At 41.3% G+C, this 18,907-nt stretch overlaps 1 protein-coding gene across 21 annotated transcripts in view; it reads right to left on the bottom strand.

The window, feature by feature from the left end:
* The window catches only part of pknox2 (pbx/knotted 1 homeobox 2), a 462,769-nt gene that overhangs the window by 401,794 nt on the left and 42,068 nt on the right, over positions 1–18,907 (bottom strand). For 3 of the 21 annotated variants that reach the window (XM_072593098.1, XM_072593095.1, XM_072593106.1), the window contains exon 1: positions 6,612–6,694. The exons of 15 other annotated variants lie outside the window; for them this stretch is intronic. The gene's annotated coding sequence lies outside the window, so the exon portion shown is untranslated. Of the gene's footprint in view, positions 1–6,611; positions 6,701–18,907 lie in introns of those variants that run through there. 3 more of the 21 variants (XM_072593086.1, XM_072593087.1, XM_072593084.1) reach the window with 2 other exon arrangements.

The raw sequence follows: 18,907 nt of genomic DNA, 5'->3' as shown, positions 1-18,907 counted from the left end.
CGCCATTTCCTAACAAGGAAAATGCTGGATGGAAATGTAGAACCACAACTTTGGGAATACTTACACCACATTATAAGACGAGAAGTGGATAGGAGAAGTATGAATCCCATTTTTTTTGCCACTTGAGGATTTTCTTTAAGCTATTTGTATAGCAGTGCCCCATGTTAATGTGATCAGTGATGTGCCTTGACATTTCCAAATTGTTTTTACTAGTAACCTCTATTGCAATGACTTCAATGTTCAACCATTATCTTTGCAAACAATTCAGAGACTGATCCATATGTTTGTTTCTTTTTAAGCATAACTTTCAGTTTGCTAAATCAGTGTATGTGTGTTGCATTACTAATCCTTTTTAGCTTTAGCAATTAAGAACTGTCATGAATTGCAGAGTCTCACGTGGGGTCTGGTCATAGCATAGATGGTGAGCAAAATAACCAGAGAAGTCAGAAAAAGTTTCTGGAGCAGTAATTGAGCACAGAACTGGTTATTTATCATTTTATTTCATGAAGCAATCACTACCTGAATTTAAATTGTGGTTCTTGTCAAAAATGATCATTTGAATAATTCAAAAACCTATGCTATATGTTAATATATTAAAACCTGTATATGGATTTAGTTTGGTCCAGTACTGATTGCCTGACTTATTGTTACCAGTCTTTCTCTATCACAAGGTTGAAAGAAGGAGAAGCTTACAAACACCAACTTCTGGCATATTCTGCAAAGGACAGTCTTGCTCACAACCATAAAAAAGAAATCCTAACAGTTGAAGATACTCTTGGGTGTGTGGTCAGATAATGTTTTGAAATTCTTTGATAACCATAACATGGGAATCTGACCTTATATTACAGAGATGTTGATTACAATACTGTATGCAAAAATGCAAGAGGTAAGTTAAATAATGGCTCTGAATCACAGAAGTTAAAACTATCACAAATTTAATTTCACAGCCGAGATTGTTATATTAGGGAGATGACTGCCTAAAATGTGCAGAGATATCAAAGGATGTGCAGATTAAGTGGAGTGCCCATAGTACCTAGGTGGATCTCCGGGATACACACACCAACCAACCCCACCATCTTGTCGCCTAATACTTTAACTCCCCCTCCCACTCTGCCAAGGACATGCAGGTCCTGGGCCTCCTGCTTCACCACACACGAGCCACCCGATGCCTGGAGGAAGAATGCCTCATCTTCTGCTTTGGGACCCTCCAACCAAACGGGTGGGATGGACTGCTTTCACACTCTAGGCATTCTATGAAATTGTTGAAGTGATTTAAAAAAACCACTAGCTTTTTCTAACTGATAATTTGTTAATTATTTTATGGGTTCTTAATAGATTTTCATTGACAGTTCACACACACTCTTGTCTAGTGTGGATTAGCAAGCTCCTTACCTCTTCAATTATGATTGGCCGAAATTTTAAGTTTGTAAGGAATAACACATTATGTGTTTGTGATATAAATGGTTGCATTAGATCAAAATGTGTTTTAGACACAAATTATATTCATTAGAGGACTCCTGGGAGTTGACATGAGCAATCAATCTAAAGCTCATGTTGATCAGCCACTCCAGCACAACAGCAAGTGACCATGGTTCTGTTATCGAGCTCAACGTGGAAGCAGGAGTAGTGCTGCAATGAGCTGATGTCCTTCCAGCAACACAAATTGAGCTCTTCCTTGGCAGATCTCAAAGCATTAACCTCAGTAAAACAAAAAGGCAATATATCAAAAGTAATATCTGGAAAGCGACATCATATTATACCATTACCAAGATGAAGCATAGAACTTAGCCTGTTTTTTTTGCAGTTACAAAATCTGATGTTAATAACGCCAGGAGTCAATCCAGCCATCTGGACCTCAATTAAAATCATTTCTCTGGGGGTGGTCATTTTTGCCCATTAAAACAAAAACTGTGAGGGTTTATCTAAAATACTGGAGCTGTTTTGAGTTTCATGACAGCTACACAGTCTACAAGCTGCTGCAATAATGTTAATGAAAAACCACTTTTGTCCCAGTGATACACATTTGTCTTTTTGCTGCTGCAATTTCACTTTGAGCCATTGATCAGGGAGTGAAGTGTATCAATCAGCATCCAAGCAATGGACCAGTGCTCTCTCACTTGCCTTATTCTTAAGAGCAGCAGTACTGTAAATCACAGATGTCATTTTACATTAGCCTTTTGGTAACATCAACACATCAAGAAGAAAGTTATAAAACTCTGTCCAAGTCACACATACCAGAACATCCCAGTATATTTGTTTGAAAAGCTCAAAATCAGTAAATCAACGTTTTTGAATTCTCTGCACGAAGGAAGGTCTGATTCAGCCTCTCAATCTCGACCACAGGTCTGGCAAGGAGGCAGATCCTGAATCTAACCCCAGCAACCCCAAAACCAAAACAGGGATCCAACCCTGTGCTGTGGGCACCAATTGGATTGGGATTGGTCATCCAGCTGACCGCACAAACCAGCTGCCAGGAGGCCAACTTGCTGTGGCAACACATGCTTTCCTATTCATGTTGTAGCCTGCAGTTTTGAATAGTAGTAAGAAAGGTTTCAAGTTCTTTCCACCACATTGTTGACTTATCCTGCTCTGGGATCAAATCTGGTATCCTCCCTAATCTGTACAGTATAGTACACACAGTGAAACCAGCAGGTTCAAAAACTACATGCCCTAAATGATGATGAACAAGTTAGTTCTCTTAAGAAGGTCTAATTTTGTTAGTACTGCAGTTTCAAAACAGAAAGAAAGACAGGGTCTAACCGTTACAAAGACTAATAATTCTGAAAGGCAAAAGGAATATTCCTTACTGAGTAAACTGAAAATAAATGCCACCATTCCTCTTTCACAAGGAAGTGTCGAAAATGTCACTAACAGATTGTCTGGTCATTATTAAATTTGTTGCTAAACTGGCAGTCATGATTCTCATTAAAAATAGCATCTATACTTAAAAATTATTCATTTGTTGTAGAATGTCACCATGTCTCCAATTTCCAAATGGTATAACAGTCTCAGAATACTCTATCAATATCCTGGGAGTCACCACTGACCAGAAACTTAATGGAATCACCCACATAGATACTGTGGATACAAGGCAAGGCCAGAGGCTAGGAATTCCAAGGTTCAAACAAATTCAGCCCCATCCTGAAAGCCAGTCCATCCTCTACATAGCAAAATTCAGGAGGGCGATGGAATCCTTTCCATTTGCCAAACATCATCCAGGTCAAAGCAGCTTGATTGGCACCCCATCCAACACCTTCAACATTCAATCCCTTCACCACCAATGCACAGTATTCACCATCAAAAAACACACAGCAGCTATTTATCCAGACTCCTTCGAAAGTGCCATCTAATCCTGCAAACTCGACCACCTTGAAGGATGTGGGCAGTAGATGCATGGAGGCATCTGAAACTTCTCCTCCAAGTCACTCACTATCCTGACTTGAAACTACACTCCTTCACTGTCACTGGGTAAAAACCTGCAGGTATACCTATCCCTCTGGATTGCAGTTCACAAAGGTGACTCTCTCTCGGATAATTCAGAATTGGGCAATAAATACTAGCTTAGTCAGTGACACACACAACCCAGGAGCAAATTAAAAAGCACTTCCTTTGAACATCTGAAATGAGATGTTCTACATAAATACATGCCTGGTAAATGCCATTGCAATTTGTATATTAGCCGCCTCATTGTTCCCTTTGCAATGTTGAAACTGTATTTGTCTATAAGAGAACTTTCAAAAAACCACTTAGGCTTAAATTATAATACTCAACAAGTTCCTGCAATTTACGATAACACTTACTGCCATATCCAGCAACATTAATTGAGAGGACAGACAGCTACATTGCTACTGAGAACAACAAATGCTGGAGATCACAATGGGTCAGACAACATCCATGGAGAGAGGGCAAGCTAACGTTGACTCTTCATTTATACTTGAAATATTAGCTTGCTCTCTCTCCATGGATGCTCTCTGACCTGCTGTGATCTCCAGCATTTGTTGCTTTCAGTACAAATTCTAGCACCTGCAGTAATTTGTTCCCATTGCTACATTTGTTACCTCCAGAACCACTGAATTTTGTGCTGAATAAATAATACAAAACTGAGAGCAAAGCTGTGGTACAGCCACGGGCGGAATAAAATAATTGCCTAAATTATATGAGGCACCAGATTTGTCCATTAGGGTACCCACCAAGGGGATCATCAGCTAACCTGTATCATAGAGTCCCTACAGTGTGGGAAGAAGCCACTCGGCCCATTAAGTCTGCACCAACCATTTAAACAAACAGTTAATTGGCCATTAATAGACCAGATTCTGCTCTCTTGATGGAGCTACATGGGGGACAGAAGAGAGAGAATGTGAGCAAGAGCAAGCAAGAAAAAAAATAGGAAGAAAGGGGAAGGGCATCCTGGGAAGGGGGTTATATCTTGGAGGATAGGGCCTCTGAGTCACCTATGAGTGATGAGCACTGAGCATTGGCCTGTACAACCACTGCTTAAAACCCAGTGGCAGCTCCATGCCTTTAAGTGGGCAGTTAATGGTCACTTAAGGTCTTCAGAAGGCCCACTGATAGACAGGCCATCCCATTCTAAGACAGATGGGCAAGTTGCTCATTGGATTTAACAAAACCACCCTCCACCTTCAATACCATCAGCCAGGAAGCATTAGATCCAGAGAATTATTTCAAGAGCACATTGTCCAAATAGTGAGCCGTCATGTTTGTCTAGACAGAACTTAGAGATTATTCCCACACAGGCAACATCAGTCAAACCTAGGTCTTATTAGCTTACATTTACATGTCTGCACTTTTCCCAAGCGGGGTCAATGGAAAGTAAAATCAGCAGCACTTGTTCATTACAGTGAAAAGCAGGCAGCTGTCTGTTCAGCATTGTAGAATTTCAAACCGAGCCTCTGCATTCAGAGTTTGTGGAAGGAGAGTTATAGGGTTTCCAAGCTTCTAGTATTGTCCTGAACTTTTCAACACACTCTGAGCAGCCAAGGAGAGAGAGAGAGAGAGAGAGAAAAATCAGAGTACCGTGTATGCAAAGCTTCTTAACTGAACATCTTGGTAGAAGTGGAAAGTCAAAAGGACAACATCAAGGATCTTGCCAAACTTGCAATGATTGCAGTGGAAGCTCAGGACTTTTGGTTTATTTGCAGTTCCACAAAGGCCTGCCTTTATCAGTCTGCAAACCTGGTGCAGGAAGCCCTGGATTTATGGACAAACATTTCAAGTTGTACTTACAACTCCTATTAACTCATTTGAGGGGAAACAGCAGCAGTCTGAATTTAGAGCATGACATCAACAGGACACTTTAAATGAGGGAAATACATAAATAAAAAGCAAGCTCCGTTTGATTAAGCAGGTCATTACAGGGCCATCCATAATCATCACCTTCACAGACTTGGCACTCTACATAAATACATGCACAAACTGTTGGCCCCACTCCACTTTCTCAGATGCCTCTCCTGAAACTTTATAAGTGTCATGGTGATTTCTATTAATGAATGAGTTGACTGGTTTTACTAGGTCCCAGAAGTATCAATGCGTAGTGTGGACAGACAGCAAAGGGTCAAATGTTACTGTTCCTAAGCCATTGGCCAATGGCTTCTCACAGCACAGTCAATCCCAAAAATTTGGGAAGGCAGAGCACACTGCACCATACACTCCCCCCCAAAAGATGGCATTCTCCCCCCTCCCTCTGAGTCTCCACCTCTTTCAATGAATGGGCCTCCATGTGCAGCCACTTTTAAACATATATAAGTAAGTTAGATTGAATTAGTGCCTTTCATGACCTGACAATCACCAAATCAAAATAAATATAAGAGTGAGGCCCAGTGTTATTATTGCTGGATTGTTAATCCAGAGACCCAGGTCATGTTCTGGGGACCTGAGCTCAAATCTTGCCACCGTAGGATTTTATTGAATTCAATTTTTAAAAATCTGGAATTAAGTGTCTAATGATGATGATTAAACCATTGTCAATTATCAGAAAAACACATTTGGTTCACTGAAATCCTTAAGAGAAGTAAATGCTGCCCTTACCTGGTCTGGACTACATGCGACTCCAGACCCAGAGAAATACGACTGACTCTCTGGGCAATGAGGGACGGGCACTAAAGTGCTGGTCTAGCCAGCAACATCCTCATCCCATGAGTGAATAAAAATCAAAATTTTAAACATACGCTACATAGAGGACAAAGTATTAAGTAGATTAAAGCTTTTAAATGGAATGTTCTCTTAGACTTATAGTGCCTACTAAAAGCATTAAAACACCATAACTGCACAGTTAAAACCAACTAAATCATTTACCAATTGTAACACTGAGGGTGGAAGTGAAGAGAGACACTTATAAAGGTTGTTTTTAAAACTGGTAGCTTTTGCTTGGGGTAGCTCACCGCCAGCAACACTCCTCTCTACACTGGGTCTAAGGGTCTGTTTAATTTTCAGCATTAGAGGATAAACCACTGAACATGTAAGTCATGCCATGCAAATGTTGGTCTTCTCCATGATTTGGTATTCTTGTGAAAAGCCCCGATGAGAGCAAGACAAAAAGGTAAGACAAAATGTGCCTTTTTCAGCAATATTCATTTTCTCTACTACAAACTTACCATTAGTTAAACTGTTAGGAGTTATTACAACTGTGAGGAGCCAGAGACGACAACAATATAAAGCCAAAACACTGCAGACGATGAAAATCTGAAATAAAAGCAGGAAAGATAAGTGTTGGAGAAACTCAGCAGGTCTGGCAGTATCTATGGAGACAGAAACAGAGTTAACATTTCAAAGCCAGTGTGATTCTTCTTTGAAATGGACATTGAGACTTTGTCAACACTGCATGATTCTCTACCCAAAGCCTATACTACATCAGATTGTGTATTACTAACGCAACTGCAACATCAACTCTTTCAGAAGCATTGCCAACTCTACACCTTTCACAAGGAACAGGTGAATTAAAAATGACAAATTACACAGCCCAGTCACTGCAATGATTTTATTTAATCCATGGTTTTATTTTTTAAAATGATTTATCAGTACGGATGCAGCATTTGTTGCTCATTTGTAATTGCCCTAGCAAAGATGATGGTGAACTACCTCCTGAAATACTGCAGTCTTTGAGCTGCACAGCCACCCACAATACTGTTAGGAGGGTAATTCCAAGGCTTTGACCCAGCATAGGTGAAGGAACAGTGATATAACTCCCAGCCAGTATGGTGTGTGGAGGAAAACTTTACATGTATCTGCTTTCCATGTATCTGCTGCCCTTGTCCTTACATGTGGTAAAGATTGTGGGTTTGTAAAGTACTGGGAAAGAACATTTGGTGAGTAACTGCAATGTGTTTTGCAGATGGTGCATATTGCTGTCATTGTGTATCAGCGGTGAATGAATGGAATGTCAAAGGTGGTGGATGTGGTACAACTCAAGTGGATTGCTTTGTCCTGGATGATGTTAAGCTACTTGAGAGTTGTTGGCGTTATATGCATCCAGGTGAGTGGAGAGTATTCAATCATATTTGTGACTTGTGGATGTGGAAAGACTTTGGGGAGTTAGGAGGTGAGTTGCTTGCTGCAGGACTTTGGGCTTCAGATTTGCTCTTGTAGACACATATATCTCCAGCTTTGTCCTGGTCAAATGATAGACCCCAGGATAGTGCTGGTGGAGTTTCTGTGAGACTTCAGTAATTGAATGACAAGTGGTGATGGTTAGATTCCCTTAGTGGAGATGATAATGTCTGGGCACAGTGCAGCATGAATGTTCCTTAAATCTTATCAACCCAAGCATGGATATTGTACTGGTCTTGCTGTATTTGGGTATGAATTACCTCAGCGTCCAAGCATTAACAACCGACCAAGCACCGACCAACTAAATTATTTACCAATTGTGCCACTCAGAGTGGAAGTGAAGAGAGACACTTATAAAGGTTGTTTTTGAAAGTGGTAGGTTTTGCTTTGGGTAGCTGACTGCTAGCAACACTCCTCTCTACACTGGGTCTAAGGGTCTGTTTAATTTTCAGCATTAGAGGATAAACCACTGAACATGTAAGTCATGCCATGCAAATGATGGGGGGGGGGGGGGGGGGGGGGGGGGTGTGTGCAGGAGATCATTGATGAAGCAACTGACGATGGTTTGCCCCTTGACACTACCCCACAGAACTCCTGCCATGATACCCTGGAACTGAGATGATGTGGTTGACGGTTTCTCTTTTCAAAAAGAAGAAAGCAAATTTCCCAACAAAAATGAATTCCCAAAACATCCTGTAAATCTCACTGGCTAACATGCTTCATCAGGGCTGTCTTCAGCACCCAAATATTCTCTAGTGGAAAGGGATATTAGGTTAGTAGCATTATATTTATGAATGTTCAAGCTAAATTAACTATCACTATCTGTTCACCTTTTTGCAAGAAGAGTACTTAATTGCATATTAAAAAATTTTGAAAACATGAGAGTGGGCAGAGGAAAAGCTATTGCTGGAACTGCTACAAACGTGTACTGTGAGTGATTCTACAGTAAGAATGCAGTCAAGCAAGGGTAATGTTACCTTGATGGACACAACAGAGGAGAGGTTTTAGATGTAGTGGCTCCCCCTCCCCCTCCCCCTCCCCTCCCCTCCCCACGGGGGTACATTCCAGGACCTACTGCAGAAGCCTGAACCAGCGGATAAGAGCAAACCCATTCATTTCAATGGAAAATGTACCTTCCCGTCAGCCTCCTGGTCCCTGGTTCTCTATAATATGTTCAGTGCGCGGTAATCTGCAGGTAACTGAAATCATGAAAAATGTTTCCACGGATATGGGGTGTCGCCCTGTATATCCAAGTTAGTTGCATTTGGAGCGGAAAACATTACCAACAACAAAATACATCTTTTGGCGGCTGTTTCAATGTGGCAAGGACAGAAATCTGACTGAAGGCATTAAAGGAAATTCAACATGTCCACAAGGACTCTTACTAATTTTTAGGATGCTTTCTATGGTGCATCTCTATCTGGATGCATCACAGTGTGGTTGACAAGCTCTCTTCCAAGACTGCAAGAAACTACAGAGATTTGTGAACACAGTCCAATCCATCACGCACACCAGCCTTCCATCCATTGCCTCCATTGGACACTCCAGTCCTCTGCTCCACCCATTCTTCGTTCTTCTTGGTTTTCTCCTTCTCTGCATTTCATTTTCAACTTTTGACTAGGACTTACCCAGAGGAGAATGGAGGAGCTGACTCCAGACCAAAGGCCGACTCTGGTAAATCCCAGAGCAGAGACTGTCGCGGGGAAGTGACTCCTGGACTGGAGGCTGGTGAGGGAGGCAAAGAAAATTTACCTAGGAGCAGCTGAGAGCTGGCTGAAGTGCAGAGGTGACGGGTATTGGGCTGGGTCTGTTCTGGGCAGACAGAGCACATGGGAAGCTCCTATGCTGAGCTACTGCAATATAATGTTTATTTGTAAACTGTTTATCTCTCTGTAATGTCTATCCTTTCACTGATATCATATTTCAAATTTATTCCATGAATCATTATGAAGTAATACAGCTACTTTTCTTTTCTCATTCCTCTTTTTGTATCTAAGATTCATACTGAGGTACTCTGTACCTAAGATGGCGCCATAAGAGGTAACATTGTAAACTTTTCACTGGACTCCTATAATGCAGTACATATAATAATAAAAGGATATTCTAATTCTAATTCTCTTCTAATTCTAAACTTCCTTCTGCTTTGGGAAAGGAACCAACATAATCAAATACCGCCCACCCTCCCCCTCACCCCCCACTAGAGCTATACTCTCTTCCATTCTCTCCAATGAGATAGAAGATACAAAAGTTTGAATACACATAAATAGGCTCAAAAACAGATTCTCCCTTACTGGTATCAGCCTTTTGAATGGATCTCTCAAATACTAATTCTGATCTCCCTGTCTGTACCTTCTCTGCAGATATAAGACAGTATTCTGCACACTGTTCTGCGACCCTGATGCACTTTATATGGCACAATCTACCTGTACAACACAGAAAACAACACTTTTCACTGTATCTCAGTACATGTGACAACAATATAATCAATAGAGCAGGGCTTTAAATGGATTTGGAAGGCAACAGCTGTTAATAGGCTTAAAAGGAGAAAATTACTCATTTTATTCATCAGGATATTCCAGAATGCACATCAATCCATTCTACTAAAGCCAGTGATTTGGGGCGGCACTGTGGCTCAGTGGTTAGCACTGCTGCCTCACAGTGCCAAGGTCCTGGTTCGATTCCAGCCTCGGGCGACTGTGTGTGTGGAGTTTGCACGTTCTCCCTGTGTCTGCGTGGGTTTTCACTGGTTTCAGGTTAGGTGAATTGGCCATGCTAAATTGCCCATAGTGTTCAGGGATGTGTTGGTTCGATGCATTACTCAGAGGTAATTAGAGGGTAGGGGAATGGATCTGGATGGGTTACTCTTTAGAGGGTCGGTGTGGACTTGTTGGGCCAAATGGCCTGTTTTCCATACTGTAGGGAGTCTATGATTCTGTAAGGATTCTATACTTGAACAAAAAAAAGTGTACACATGACACCAATTCCCAAACCAAGGGGGGACTTACCACTCAAAAGGTGATAATTTTCATTGATGGTTCAATAGACCAATTTTTTTAAACCCAATCAGAAAATGGAGCAAAATGTATAGCAAGTTGTAATGATTTGAACCAGGTTAACCTTGTTAACTACAAGGTTCTTGATTGGTCCAGGTTAGAGTAGAGTAAAGTAGCTTCTATTTGTCATTTCTCCCATATACAACTGATACAGTAAAACCGAGGCAGTGTTCCTCCAGGACCGAGGGTGCTACATGGACAGCACAAACTACCACAATCGTACACGGCATAAAGTGCATATGAAGTGCAAAACACGTAAGTTACAGTGTAATAGAAGAATGATAAATAATAGACATCTTTCTTGCAGCAATTCCAAGTCATGCAAAGAATTTCAGATAGGAAAGAGTTTGATCATACAGTGTTAAGGAGCCTGATGGCTTGGGGGAAGAAACCGTTCCACAGTCTGGCCGTGAGAGACCGAATGCTTCAGTATCATTTGCCAGATGGCAGGAGGGTCTGTGGGGTCTTCCACAATGCTCTTAGCCTTTCGGATGCAGCGTGTGGTGTAAATGTCTGTAATGGAGGGAAGAAAGACCCCCATGATCCTCTCAGCCGTCCTCCCAAACTGTTAGAAGGTCTTACAATCTGAGACGGTGCAATTCCTGAACCAGACAGTGATGCAGCAGCTCGGGGTACCCTCAATGAACCCTCTGTAGAATGTGGCGAGGAGGGGGAGTGGGAGGTGGGCTTTCCTCAGCCTGTGCAGAAATTGGAGACACTGGGCTTTCTTGGCTATGGAGCTGGTGTTGAGGATCCAAGTGAGATTCTCCGCCAGGTATACACCAAGAAATGTGGTGCTGTTCATGATCTCCACAGGGGGTCTTCGATGTGGAGAGTGGTTGCTCCGTGCCTTCCTGAAATCAACAACCACCTCTTTCATCTCATTCACATTCAAAGGCAGATTGTTGGCTCTGTACCAGTCAGTTAGCCACTGCACCTCCTCTGTATGCTGACTCATTTGTCGTGCTGATGAGACTCATTAGCGAACTTGATGATGTGATTCCAACTATGCATCCTTCATCAGGAAAGCCCTGGCTAACCAATATATAACCAGGACATTAGAATCTCCTCAGTTCAGGGGACTGACTCCAAGCTGGCTGGCCACAGCCAGTGTTACTGTGCATAAGTAAACAAAAGTGTGACTTGTTGATTGGTGCAGCCTCAGTGCAGTTATTTCCCCAAGTGTTGAAGTATTCTAGTAACAGTGACAACCTTTCAGCACAGGCCACATTTTCTGTTAAACAACCACAAGCAGTTCAGTTAATATAAAACAGCTTTCAACAAAAGAAATCACTGTCTCCAGTTCAAGTGATGCTCATATCTTAAGCACATGTACATCATGTGGTTCAGGAATCCCACACGGGATACTACTGAACAAATCCTCCATATCCAGTACTGCCTTCAAGCTGTTCTAGTTGGGGCCGTCAGTGCTGAGCCACAACGCAACACAAAGTCATTCAGTAATCCAAGGACCTCCCGTTCCAAAGACAGCAGTTCTGCCACAGGAGGGGAATGTGCGGCAAATTCCTCCTACTAGAGCTACTGGGCAGAATTCAAGAAATTAGGGATCTCATACAAACGGTCAGGACAAGAGATAATGTCTGCAATTTGCACAAAGCTACAGATGTAACTATATTTCACTCCCCCTCCACCCTGACCAGCCCAGCTCTCTGGAAGATGGCAACTCCGCCAAGAGCAAGAGATCACTGGGACCACACACACACTCCCCATGCACCTCTTCTTCCCCCCCCCCCCCCCCCCCCCCCACCGGAAGGACATATCGGTAACTCACACCAGCTCCCCACCTGAAACAGGAGGAGAGGGTTAATCTCTATCTATATTGCTGTTTTGTACTGTATCATGAAATACAGCAGAACCATGATTCTGGGATTGTACATGACCTCATGTATAAAGACCAAAGAATGACCATCAACAAAAAAATGTTTTTAAAATATCGAATTTAGGATGATGAGGAACAGGGTTAATTGTCAAGGATATGAGTTCAAATTAAGGATTTTAGTGGTTTTAATGAAACGTTACAACTATCTATTCGATTAGATAGAAGTAGGCTCCATAGCCAGATGCCTTCGACCCCATTCGTTTCTTTTCTCCTCGCCACTTACCTCCATTCCTTGGACAGCAAAGAGTTGGGCCAGGGCTGAGTCAAAGGACTCTCTGCCTCCTTGACGTGAAGCCCAGTGTGGACTCCCTGTTTCAGAAGGGCTGCAATGCCAAACTTTTACCTTTATTTTTCTAAGCTATACCTAAGATTTAGTATTTGGGCATCTTTGTACCTAAGATACTACAAGAAAATGTTGACTTTATACACTTTTTGCTGTACTCTTGTAGCCGTGTACTTAAGTATACATGACAATAAACCTAATTCTCATTCTATTTATTTTGTGGAGTAATTTGAACAACCCAAGTATTTGACTCTCCTTTTGCATTGTCGTCATTGTGATCGCAGGATTGTAATTTGTGAAATGTTTGTGCTTTTTGACATTTCAAAATAAGTCACAGCAAGACATCTTTAAAAAGTCAACTAAGAACAAAGAAAATGATAATTGTCGAAAGAAAGAGATATCCTCCACCACCACCAGTCGAAAACAGTTTATGTGGGATCTTGGAATGAGCTTCAGAATTGCCAAAATATAACACCGCACACAGTCAGTTAGCTTGCTAATATCATGGTCAAGAGGAAATACCAAGAGGCCAACAACATCCACAGACAGCAGGAGTCAACATCATCCAGACAGCAAATGAAAACTACACACAAGCCTCAACTGTCCTTTTCGTTCAGACTCTCGATATTTATCCAGGGGAACCCAGACATTTGCCAGAAAAGAGTGAAGTGCATCAGCACAGTTTCAAGCTTATTTGTTACAGTCAGTGTACTGTTTTCCAACAGGAGATAAAGTCACGAACATGAACTAACACTCTGTCGCTATTTTAACCAGCAGGGTGCTAGTCCACAATAAGCAACTGCATTCAAACAGATCTAATGAAACCAGTTTTCTTGGAACAAAACAGATAATAACTACAGAGGAATGTTTTTAAAATAAAGGTTCGATCTTATCTGGACCTTTCACTGCCTTCGTATTATCTGAAAGTCGAATAGCGAGAGCAAGGATGAGCTCAGATTTTAAGGTGAGAGGAGAAAGATTTAAAAAGGACAGGAGGGGTAACTTTTTTTTTTACACAGAGTGATTCATGTGTGGAATGAACTGCCAAAGGAAGAGGTGGATGCAAGTACAGTTACAACATTTAAAAGACATTTGAATAAGTACCCGAATAGAAATGGTTTGAATGGATATGGGCCAAACACAAGCAAGTAGGACTAGTTTAGTTTGGGAACATGGTCAGTGGGGACTAGTTGGACCAAAGGGTCTGTTTCCATGCTGTATGACTTTATGTAATGCCCCACAATCAAACAGGTTGCCAACACTGGTGATCAGTACCATAACTCAGAAGGAGTCAGCAAAGTCTGCAGTCAATTGTTTAGTACTGAACTGGAGTGTCACCTACATTTTGTGCTCTGGAGTGTTGGAGTGGTATTTTAACCCACAATCTTCTGTCTCAGGGGTTAGGGTGTTACCAACTGTGCCAAGCCTAGGAGGAAGGAAATTGATTACTAAATGCAACTGCTGGTTACAGATGCTCCAAATTCTGTTCTTCTATGATACAATGATATACTTATTTCCACACTAAGGCCTAGCCCAGCATAAATAACCAAATAAATTCCAGTTTCTCTTTTAAATTGCAGGACTGATGTAGGAGAAATCAAACTGGAATGACATGGAGCGTCAGGTAAGACTACATTCAACAAAACCTCCAGCAGGTAACTGGAACATGGAGGACAGACATTTTGTTATAAATTCCCAAACATCTGGAACCAATGAAAACAATCGCTGGCAACTAGAGTTAGAATAAAATACTTCCAAAAACAAATTAAAATAAATCCATTGACATGCTAGCTTACTTATATATTTAAAAAGTTCAAGTTTATTCTCATCAAACTTTTACAACGTCTGTATCAGTGATCTCTGCAGTAACTGCTTTGTTTCACTACTGTACTTGCACCCAGTATTGGTGAGACATCAAAATAAAATTCACAGCATTAGTATGGCTGTCCCTCACTATCAAATACAATCCAAGGAGACTGATCCCAACAATGCTTTGGAGAAAAACTTCCAAACTTCAAATCAAAACGTGATAGTTGTACCTGCTCACGTTGGGATATCTTAAAGCCTGCAAAGAGACTTTGATTTTTTTTAATCAGAATAAATTCAGACTGGCTTGATGAAAACCAGCTTGATCAGTTTATATCAATAGCCTGATTGAACATAAAATGATTGAACATTCTGCTGGCAGAATGACCCAATTTCAAAGCAGAAGAAATAGGCTTGCCAAAAAGCAAAGGCAGGAGTACAACCATCCCCCGTGATACAAAGGAACCAATGGTGAGTAAACACAACATCTCACTGATGTAAAGATGTGAGTAGCCTCTGCACTGCCACAAAGGCCATTTGTGGACCAAGCACTCTCTCTTCTGAGGCTCAAGGGTAGAGGGGATCTGATCCAGGAGAGGGAAGCTGTCAATGCAGTTTGGAGTGGCCATTTTAAAGACCTTTCCAATGAAGCATTCATAATGACAAGAGAGCATTTTCAATTGCACATTACAACATTTAGAGACAAGCTTGGAAGTCAGTCAACACACTGTGGCAATCATGAAAGCTATCGCCCAAAAGAAGAACAAAGCGGGTGGTGACAGAACCTCGACTGAAATCTTCAAGCGCAAAGGAGTGCAAGTGACACTCCACCCCCACAGCCTCATCCTACTGACCAGGAATAAAGAAGTTATCCTAAATGATCTCAAGGATATCACAATTGTGACAATCTTCAAGAAACAGAAGAAATTCAACTACAGAAATTACAGATGCATCTTCTTGCTCTCCTTTGGCAAAGGTAATTTAAGAATCCTTCTAAAGCAACGCACTACATTGAAATTCAGGGTAATTGTTCAACCAATATAGGTTTAAGCTACAAAGAGATATGGCCTACATGAGTTGCACATCTCAACAACTACAGAAGAAACATCATAGACAACATCAACCATTCTCCAAATTTACTGTCTTTTCACAACTCCGGGCTCTCAAAAACAATTTACAAACAACAAAGTGCTTTGGAAGTGAAATCGCTAATGTAGAAAATTGGTAGAAAATTTGCACAAAGTTCCAAAAGGAGTAATAAATTAAATGGTGAAGATAATCTACGTTAAAGACATTGGTTGAGAGATAAATGTTGGCCAGGATACTCTCCTACAGTTCTTTGAATTATTGCTATAAAATCTTGTAAAATGTACCACAGCTGGGTAATAGGGTCATCATTTAATATCTCAGCCAAAAGACAGCACCTTCAAAATGTGCAGCACTCCATTAACAGCAGAATACATTACAACATTATGAAAAGATCTCAAAACATTTTGAAAAGTCAATACAAGTGGTTGATTGCAAAATCAATATTAAGCTTTTATTTCAATTCAAGCTTGTTTGCCACTTTATACTTGAAAATTACACAATGTACAAATTATATCTTTTACACAATTCCCACCTCACTAAAAAAAAGAAATATTTAATTCATGTTTGAATTATAAGCACTTTACAGGATAACAAGTGAGACAATGCACCTTCATCTGAAGCCAACAAGATCTAGTTCTGACCAGAAGGAAGACCTCTCTTATGCTTCAATGAAAATGTGTTCAAGCTGCCTCTACCCAGGTATAGTGCATATGGACTCAAGAACAAAAAAATAGAGTGCAAATGGAAAATAAATGAATAATTTAACTCAGATAAGCAACAAAGATGGCTGGCATAAAATATCAAAATCACGCCTGGATGTAACAGAGGCATTCTATTGTGGGTGTGTTTAACATGACTGTTGTGGGGCAACTTTACTTCCCTTAGTTCATTCAGAACCTCATTTGGCAGTGTTTACTCAAGATGCTAATCTGGAACAACGGTGCGGCATCCTGTCTGGCAATACTCAATGGGTCAATGTAGAAAAAGAAAGCTTTACCTTATGATAGTTAGGATTTCAATTTTTGAAAGAAAAGGGTCTGTCAGCACCTGTGCAGGAAGAAACCGTTCATATTTCACCCTGATTTTCTATCTCCCATGATGTTGGCAGACCTGTCCAGCATTTTCTGTTCTGTTTCTATTTCAGATTGCCGGAACTGCAGTATTTTGCGTTGTCATGACCGTAAGATATAGGCCATTCATTCCACAGAGTCTGCTCCACCATTCAATCATGGCTGATACTCTAAAGGGTCATGCCTTCACTTGGAGCATACGCCCTTGGGTCTTAGGGTCTCTGACTAACGGAAATATCTTCACCATGTCCACTCTATCCAAGCCTCTCAGTATTCTGTAAGTTTTAATAATATTCCCCCTCATACTTCTAAACTCCACTGAGTACAGACCCAGAGTCCTCAACCGCTATTCATTTGACAAGCCTTCGTCCCCAGGATCATTCTTGTGAACTTCCTCTGGATCCCCTCCAAATCTAGCACTTCCTTCCTTCCTTAGATACTGGGCGCAAAAGTGCTCACAGTTTCCAAATGTGACCTGACCAGAGCCTTGTACAGCCTCAGCAGTACATCTCTGCTCTTGTATTCTAGCCCTCTTGAAATGAATGCTAACATTGCATTTGCCAACTGCCAACTGAACCTACTCATTAGCATTAAGATAATCCTGAACTCACACTTCAGAGTCTCTTTAAGCTTCAGATTTCCACAATCTTTCCCCCTTTATAAAATAATCTACGCCTCTATTCTTCCTATCAAAGTGCATAACCTCATACGTTTTGAAATTGTACTCCTCCTGCCACTTCCTTGCCCACTCTCCTAGTCTGTCCAAGTCCTTCTGCAGACAACCTGTCTTCTCAACATTACGTGGTCGTCCACCTGTCGAGTCATCTGCAAATTTAGCAACAATACCCTCAGTTCCTTTGTCCAGGTCATTAATGTACAACATGAATATTTATGGTTCCAAAACGACCCTTGGAGTCAACAGCTGCATCCTTAAAAAGAACCCTTTATCCCCACTTACTGCCTTCTGCCAGTCAGTCAATCCTCTATCCGTGCCAGTACCTTGCACCTAACACCACACTCTTTTCCTATTTCGCAACTTGCTGAGCGGCACATTGTCAAAGGCTTTCTGGAAATCTAAATAGATCCCATTCACTGGCTCTCCTTTGTCTAACCTGCTCATTACCTTCTCAAAAAATTTGAACAGATTTGTCTGGCATGACCTCCTTGACAAAGCCATGCTGACTTATCCCTATTTTACCATGCACTTCAAGTACTCCACAATCTCATCTTGAACAATGGACTCTACAATCTTACCAACGACCAAGGTCAGGTTAACAGGCCTATGGTTTTCTGACTTCTGCCTCCCTCCCTTCTTAAACAGGTGTTACGTTATCCATTTTCCAGACCTCTGGAGCCTACCCTGATTCTAGTTATTCCTGGAAGATCACCCATGCCTCCACAATCTCCTTAGCTATCTCATTTAGAACTCTGGGATGTAGTCTATCTGGTCTGGGTGATTTATCCACCTTTAGACCTGTCAGCTTTTCCAGCTCCTTCTCCTTAGTAATGGCTACCACACTCAGCTCCTATGCTCTTCTATTCTTGAAATTCTGGTATTGTACCAGTGTCTTCCACCATGAAGACCGATACAAATTATCTATTCAGTACCTCAGCCACTTCTCTGTTCGCCATTACTACTTCTCCAGCAGTCCAAAGTCCACTCTTGCCTCTCTCTCAACTTTCATGTATCTTAAAAAAAATTCTTGCATTCTTCTTTTATATTATTATTATAGCTTCAGTTTGTTTGACGAGATACATAAAAGCAAAATCTTCAGGCAAATAATCTTTAACATTACTTCAAGATAAAGTGTGACAGTAATACAAGGGAACAACAGACAATGGGTGCAGGAGTAGGCCATTCGGCCCTCCGAGCCAGCACTACCATTCATTATGATCATAGCTGATCATCCTCAATCAGTATCCTGTTCTTACCTTATCCCCATAACCCTTGATTCCACTATCTCTAAGAGCTCTATCCATCTCTTTCTTGAAAGTATCCAGAGACTTGGCCTCCACTGCCTTTTGGGGCAGAGCATTCCACATATCCACCACTCTGAGTGAAGACGCTTCTCCTTAACTCTGTTCTAAATGGTCTACGCTTCATCTTTAAACTGTGTCCTCTGGTTCTGGATTCACCAGTCAG

Source organism: Chiloscyllium punctatum, chromosome 23, assembly GCF_047496795.1.
Source record: "Chiloscyllium punctatum isolate Juve2018m chromosome 23, sChiPun1.3, whole genome shotgun sequence".
In the NCBI taxonomy this organism is placed as follows: domain Eukaryota; kingdom Metazoa; phylum Chordata; class Chondrichthyes; order Orectolobiformes; family Hemiscylliidae; genus Chiloscyllium; species Chiloscyllium punctatum.
This window is presented reverse-complemented; position numbering and strand designations above follow the sequence as displayed.